Consider the following 8,393-nt stretch of genomic DNA (forward strand, 5'->3'; position numbering starts at 1 on the left):
TCGACTTTAAGTGGTGCCAAAGCCTTAACAAAAAAACTTCCTGCAGAATTACTGAACTATAAATTTATCTAGATAAATGCACGAAAATTGTATTTTTGTAATGACACATATATGGTACATGCATTGCTAGACCAAAGCAGGTAGCAAATGATGTAGCAAATCAATTAATGTCTTCAAAATTGAGTCTCTAAATGAACTCCGAACATTTGAGTATCTACATTCCAAAATCCAATAATGACTAAGGCCTTGTTCTTTAGAGCTGCTCTGCTTAGATCAAATCTGCTCTGCTCTGCTCAGCTCAAATCTAATCTGCTTTGCTCTACTCTGTTTTCAAATAATAATTAATAATAACAATAATAATAATTAATATTTATTAATAATAATAATAATAATTAATATTGTATTGATGATAATAATTAATGTGTTTAAACAAACAATAATAAAAATTAATAATTATTAATATTAATAATATTTAATATTCATAATAATAATTAATAATTCACAATATAAAGATTAATATTTAATAAATATTAATTAATAATTAATAATAATAATAATAACAATTTCTTTTTTGAACGGAATTAATAACAATGAAGATCAAAGCGACAATGAAGGTGATAACAATGAAGATCAAAGCGACAATGAAGATGATGAAAATGAAGATCATATGGAAGTAGATGGTTAATACACCACAATGTTAAACTCTTATGTTCCTATTTTGATATGTGGCTGTAATTAAGTGTAGATGTTAAACTATTGTCTTTTATCTTTCTACTATTAACATATGTTAAAGATGGTACACATTTATTTATGTTTTCATTCACCTAAATCAATGGTATGCACTTAATAATAATGTAACACCCCCGATTTACTAGCTAATAATAGATAATAAATAAAGGAAAAAAATAAACAACCTTTGAATAAAAATGCGGAAGCATACACCTAAATCGGAGGCATTACTGCCACACTCAACAACTTGTCAAGTGCTAAGGCTTACAAAATCCCAATAATTACAACTCAATAATCTAAGTGAGCTATTAATAAACCCTTACAAACTCGTTATAAAATACTAATCGAAACACTTGAGCTCCTTTAGCTACGATCACTTGATCAACATGTTTAGACAACTTGACTGCTCACCATTAAGGACAAATTCCGAAATAGATCGTCGCAGGGTGATGAGTGACATTTATGTTACCCTTAGGGGTAGTGTATTGGTCTCTTTTCTCCTGTTTTTCCTAGGTTTTCTACCTCTTTTCTCCTCTTATGGCTTCCTTTTCTTTTATGGATGAAAAGTATGCTTATTTGCGCTTGTTTTGATAATCTTTATGCATAATTTTATCATCCTCATGCTCTCGTGATCTTTGCTATCTTTTGCAGGTTCCATGACGGTCCTAAGCACGGTAGGAGGCCCCTTGGCCAAGTATGGAGGCATGGACAAAGACAAGAGGAGCAAAAGGGAAGAAGAGGAAGCAAGAAGAGGAAGTTCAAGAGGAGGTGTGGCCGAACCTCTAAGAGGTTCGGTCGAACCAAGGTGTGGTCAAACTTTTGAAAAGTTCGACCGAACCTCCAAGGCAGTTTCAACCAAGTTTTCAGCATGTTTACAGGAGGGGTCGAACCAGGAAAGTTCGACCAAACAAGGATCAGGGAGGTTCGACCGAACCTACCCTGAGTTCGGCCGAACCTACCCTGAGTCCGACGGAACCTACACAGAGTTCGGTCGGACCTTTTCCCGTTTCAGCTGACTTTTTGCGGAGCTTCCTAAGCAATTTTGTAAAGGGTATAAATAGTTTTTTTTGCTCATTAAAGAAAAAAAAAGATTTTTCATTTTAGAATAGATTTTAGGTTAGTTTTAGGTTTTAGAGAGAGAAACTCTCAAAATTTTAGAGAGAGAAAGTGAGGAGCACAATGGTTTTCATGGATTTTGGATAATCAAATGAGGAATTTGAAGATCTTCACCTTATATCAATGAGCATTTCTTACTTTCTCTTCTCTTATTGCTTTATTTAGTTGCTTTCATTATGCTTGAGTAGTTTCCCTTCTACTAGGTGTTGAGTGAGGCTTTGTAATGATTATTTGAGTTATTTGAGATAAATTTGATGATAATTGTGTGATTAAATTGATTGAATTGATGTTGGCATGTTGTTTGTTTTAGATTGGATTGATCTCCCATGATAGCACACTTAATTGCATATTGGTTTTAGTTTGACAAGGGATTGTGAATTAGAATTGATATATTTGATTGCATTTTGGGTAATTTTCTTCTATGCACCTAGTCAATGAGGGATCTAGGCTAGGAATTTGAGAGATTACTTTTGAGTGTAGTTAATTCTCATTATAATTCTTTCTTTGCATGATTGATTATCAAATGGATTCTCATTAGCTTATTAATTGTTCTAAGTGGATCTTTTCCCCTAGTAGACTTTATCATACCTTGTTCTTTATATGTGTTTTAGTGTAGTTGTAGTGTCCTTTATCCGTAAATCGACTTCGGCATAGCTTAGGCATTAGATTAAGAACAATCTAGCATTACCGTTCCTTGTGGTTCGACTCCGAACTTACCACTAGACTTGTTTAGGGGTTAGTTTTAGGATTTATAAATTTATTTGATTGAGTGTGGAATGTGCGACCGTTCTAACGCCCATCACAGGGCCACCATAAGAAAAAAGACATGGCCGCAAACACAAGTAACACAACAAAACAACACACACGTCAGCAAAAAGCTGAGTAATCATCATATATCGGAATACAAAGAATAATAAAATAATTAACATTACTAGCTCAATTAAACAATGCAGTTCAAAACTACATCACACATATATACCTCAAGGTAAAATAACTTTATACTCTGAAAATAACCTTTGGCAAACCAAACCTCGAATAATAATACGAACATTTACTCAACTAACTCATCTAATCCCATAAGGGTGCCATGCTCTTTGTTCTATACCTAGCCTTGGACATGGGTAATTCAAATAAATAAATCAACAAGCTAAGTATAAAAACTTGAATACTCTCAATAACTAGAAAACACCTCTAACCCGACCAATATGGGTCAAATCCCACAGTAAAGATTGTACCTCATTCTTAACTCATGATTATCATCTCCTTACCAACATGTCAAGGACTAAGGTAATTAACATCGAGCCTCAAATCAAGAACAAAATAATAAATTCTCAACCTTTTGATCGATCTCATACTTCGATCAAATAACCATTCACATGTTAATAACCAATATCTCAAAACGGCACAGGTTCCCAAATTATGTAACACGGCATTTCCGGTTCATAAAATACCTCAACTCTTATAGGGCAATAAAACTAGTTCCCAAATATAATTAACTCACAAAAAAAAAAATATTAGTAATCCTAAAACCTCAAGAACAATACTCCCTACATCAGCAGCATTAGAACCCTAGAATAAAAACACAATCAACCAATATAATACAATAAAATAATACAATAATTAAATCATACATCATCATAAATTAACCATATATTTTCAAAACATGATCATATGAATAACAAATCATAAAATTTACACATAATAATACAGAGTACAATCAATAAACAAATTATAACCAAACATGTCCAATAAATTTACACATAATAATAATAATAATACAATCACGTTAATATCAAACAATTCCAAAGGATCGATAGTGTGATTACTAGTCAAAAATATAAAAACATACGACTCCAAAACGACAAGTGTGATTACGCATAATAAACAATTCAATCAAATTATATTATCAAAAGATTGATATAGTGTGATTACTAGATGATAGATTATAAACATACAACTCAAAAAAATTAAATTTGTGTGATTACCTCTCGACAAACTAGCACTAGGTCGGGCGACATTGAGGTACGACTCTCGTATGCTTTGAGTTTTACAAACATAATATAGGCTTCTCTATTGATCACATTATAAAACATAAGATATGATGAGAATGATTTTTTTTTTATTTTTTTTTAAGAAAATATCAAATCTTGGTTTGGTTTCACGCACAGCCAATAGGAAAATGACGGCAATCTTTTTTTTTTTTAACATAATTTAATCAAATAAGTTGATAAAATTTAAAGTATACGAAATCTTTAATTTGTATTTTATACTTTATAATCACAAAATATACGGGTATTACAAATAATAATAATAATAATAATAATAATAATAATAATAATAATAATAATAATAATTAAATGCGATAATAATAGTAATAATTCTTAAAATATAATAATAATAATATTAATAATAAAAATAAGAATGATAATAATAATAAAAATAATGATGATGATGATGATAATAATAATAATAATAATAATAATAATAATAATAATAATAATAATAATAATAATAATAATAATAATAATAATAGGACTGTGGAGACTGACCTTTTGCGTAACCCTAGTGAGATCGCTTCCCCCAAACTCATGAAGAAATTGACAAATATATATTTCACGAAGGTCACTGCATCTGTAGAATCCACTTTCTCCTTATCTCAGCGTCAGGTTGCCTTATGGATGTCCCAGCAGGGGGATCACATTTCTGCCTGGTTGCGAGCGGTCCCGATATCAGGTTTGGGTCAGACTATGAATGGTAAGACTTACCGTTGTGTTCTTTGCTACCGGTTGGGTGTTCCCTTGTTCTCCGTTTCGACACCTTGTTCTGCTTGCTCAAGGGTTTTCGATGGGGATATTTTTGGGGATCATGCATTGTCTTGTGCTGGGATGGTGGGTATTAAACATCGGCACAACGTTGTTCGTTATACCCTTGTTAATACTTGTTTCCGCTTTGGGATTTCTGCAAGGAAGGAGGTCAACGTTGGGTTGACCGGAGGGAACGACGGGGCTCTTCGACCAGCAGATGTGTTGCTTTATTCTTGGGATAGAGGCCTAGATGTATGTGTTGACTTGACGGGGTCTTCTCCATTGACACAATCTGGGTTGTCTGACTTCGTTCCTGGTCGTGTTGTGTCGGCTGGGGCTCAGCGAAAGCGAGACAAGTATAGGGCGCGTTGCAGGGCTATTGGCTATGGTTTTCTTCCTTTCTCCTTTTCTTCATTGGGGGAATTAGAGAAGGATGTTATTGCGTTGCTGAAGTGGGTTCAGGCGTTCGCTAAGACTCAGGATATTGGTGCTCGTGCGGCTGCTCACATCTTCAACAGGATTGAGTTTGCTATAGCTAGAGGGGTGGGCCCCAGATTGTATCTCGGCTCCCCACTAATTTTTTGTAAATCATTTGACTTCGTAGGTTTTTGTTATAATAATAATAATAATAATAATAATAACAACAACAACATTAATAATAGTATTAATAATAATGCCGAAATTTTCTATACTCTGCTGAAATCTAATCTACTCTGCTCTGTCCAGAAGCTCAAAAGAATAGGGCCTAAGTGTAACTTAGCCTTGTAGGGTTGTCCTTTATTTTCATAGACACTTAAAATTTCCATGAATTTCCTTTTGGCCATCTTATTTGGTTAGCGTTAAAAATAAAATAAAGAAGTCAAAATTCATGTAATTACAATTTCCCACAAAGAATTTATACTCACCCACCCTTGTTCAATCATAAGTCCTATGATTGACAAATACAACCAAACATATTTGTGTAAATCCTAGGAATTTTATAAGGCAATTAATTTCTCATGTATTAGAAAATCTTCAGAGTTTGTCCGATATTCTAAGCTAATATAGTATACTTAAAGTGGGTTTGATCGTGCTGGTGGATTTTCAATAGAGGGATTGTACTTGCGGTTCTTGTTCTTGACTTCTCTTTACAAACACGCTCTAAAGGTATAATTTTAAAAGTATATTATGTGTTGTGATTAATCTTTTGAATTATTTCTCATAGAAATTTTTTCCATCCATCAACCAAACGAGGCCATAATATGGAAACACAACCTATAATCTCCATGATAAGATATAATCTTATCCGCCAAGCTTGTGTTGTTTTCTTCCTATTTGTCCATTATCATCCATTACTTGATTATGGAGAAGGCTTTTTTCGTTGATTGCACGAGCTAGCCTGCAAGTCTTCCGCTGACTAATCTCCTATCGGTAGAAAGCCCAACCAGTAACCAAAAGAAGCAAGCCGGCTTCGGTAGTGGTAGTAGCTTCAAAGGAATTGGTAGTATGTCTTGAATAGGAAAGCTTTCATAATGTATGAACTCAACCTATGTTCAAGAGCTTGAACAATGAAGTGAAAGGCTTGACTTTAGAACAATCAATCGAACGGCTAAGGCCAAGGTAAGGGCCTGTTCATAATCCCTATTCAAATTACTTGCTTGACTGATTAAGGTGGCTTTCCTCTTGTTGCAGTCACTGTGGCTCTTGCTTGAGCCGAGAAGTAAAGAAGGCACAGAGGTGAGAAGTGTTTAGATTATAGATACGAAGGTACAAAGTGGATTTCTCATGGCCCCCCAATGAATCCTTTTTATGCTATACGAGCATAAACAAGAACCATTTATTTAAAAGACCCGCAGGTTGAGGTAGTTTCTACTTGCTTACTTCTTAGAGTAAGGGAGAACTGCTTTGATTCATTTTCCACGCATAAAAGGGTTGTAATAGCTAAAGCTATGCTTTTGGAAAGCGGTCCCTTACCTTGTGACCTCTATTTCCTTCCCGTAATCGAACCTTCCACAGAAAGCAGCTCGCACTCGGTAATAAGACTTTAACATGGATTCTTTCCCATCGACTGGACCTTTCACAGGGACCAGGACGAATAGGGAACGGGAACTACTCTTTTCGTTTCGGGATTGGAGTAGGTAAGGGCAGCGGGACCAGCAAAGCAAGATGAACAATCGGACCAAGCAAGCTATTAAGACAACTAACAAAGCCACAAGCTACAGGCAGGATCCTTTGTTAGCTCTACGATTAAGGAGTACGTCACCTTCCTTTAGTAAACTAACCTCGTCGTATGTTGAGTTTTACTATACTAAATGAGTTGGCCTATTTGAGTCTTTCCTTTCTTTTTCACTATAGGAATCGACACAAGCACAACACAAGCAAAGAGGGAAAGAAGCAATCTAAACCATTTAGGATAGAATGACTCGCCACTGAATAGCAAAGAAAGGAAACTCTTTCTTTGCCTCTGGTTAAGCCCCTTCTTACGTAGGACATCGCAAGCTCCTCGCCTTCCGCCAGAAATCAAGGGCGGCAAGATATGAAGCAGGCCATGAAATAGGTATAATAAGAATTTAGAAAGCCCTATATAAGATATATAATAAATAGGGCCTTTAACAGAGACCAAGGCAAGTAAGCCCGAAGTAGCGTAAGATGAAAGGCACAAAGCTTGACCTTAGAGGTCGGGAAAGGATTTGCTTCTATCTTTCTCATGCTGCTCGACCGTCGGAAGAGGGTGTTTGGAGCTTTCCTGCTTGTGAGTGAGGTTAGAGCGCTAACTAGACCCATTGGATTCTACTTTTCTTTGACTTAACTCTCTCCCCCGATCCGGATTTTGTGCTCTATGAGTGATCAACCGTATCACTTTGAGTAGTTAAAAAGCAGTGGGCCCATCTTCTTACTTAACGAGTTTGTGCCCCTTCTCTTGGTTTTCTATTCAAGGTTGTTAGCTCGACTTATCCTATTAGAACTTTACCTTACGTCGTAGCATCAGTGGAGCTCCTGGCTGAGGGTTACGTTCTGAGAATTCGACTAAGGGAGGCTCTCAATAGGTTGGAGGTTCATTCTCACCGATAAGGAGAGAGTCAACAGCTGGTGCCAACGCATAAGTACTCTCTTCTTTTAAGTAGTGCTCCTACCTTAGGGAGAGGAATATCAACCAACAAAGTAGGGGCTTTGGGTCTATAGACCTAGATCAAAGGGATAGAAGGTTACCTAAGTCGACAGAGATGAAGGACTCGGCTGATAATGCTAAGGATAGGGTTTAGGCTAGAGGTGCAAGGGAAAGGGGAGAGAGAATATCCCGGCTAGAAAAAGCCGATTCATACCATTCCTCGGGCTGACTTAACTCAGCAACTCTTAACTAAAGAATAACTCTAGCAACTAGTGCCCTCAGGGTGGATATCTCAAATCCAAAGAGCAACAAAGAAACTATCTAGCTCTAATAAGAGTTCGGCCTTACCAAAGTAAAGAGATTGGGCTCCTATAGTCATAGTCTCCGTATTATCCTCTGAAAGGCAATTTGAAAGGTCAGAAGGAGCTCCCCCATAAGAGAGAGGAATGAAAGGAAGTAGCTCTAATAAAATGAAGAAGTCAAAATTCATGTAATTACAATTTCCCACAAAGAATTTATACTCACCCACCCTTGTTCAATCACAAGTCCTATGATTGACAAATACAACCAAACATATTTGTGTAAATCCTAGGAATTTTATAAGGCAAGTAATTTCTCATGTATTAGAAAATCTTCAGAGTTTGTCCGGTATTCTA

This window comes from Chenopodium quinoa, unplaced genomic scaffold (assembly GCF_001683475.1).
Source record: "Chenopodium quinoa cultivar QQ74 unplaced genomic scaffold, ASM168347v1, whole genome shotgun sequence".
Taxonomy (NCBI): domain Eukaryota; kingdom Viridiplantae; phylum Streptophyta; class Magnoliopsida; order Caryophyllales; family Amaranthaceae; genus Chenopodium; species Chenopodium quinoa.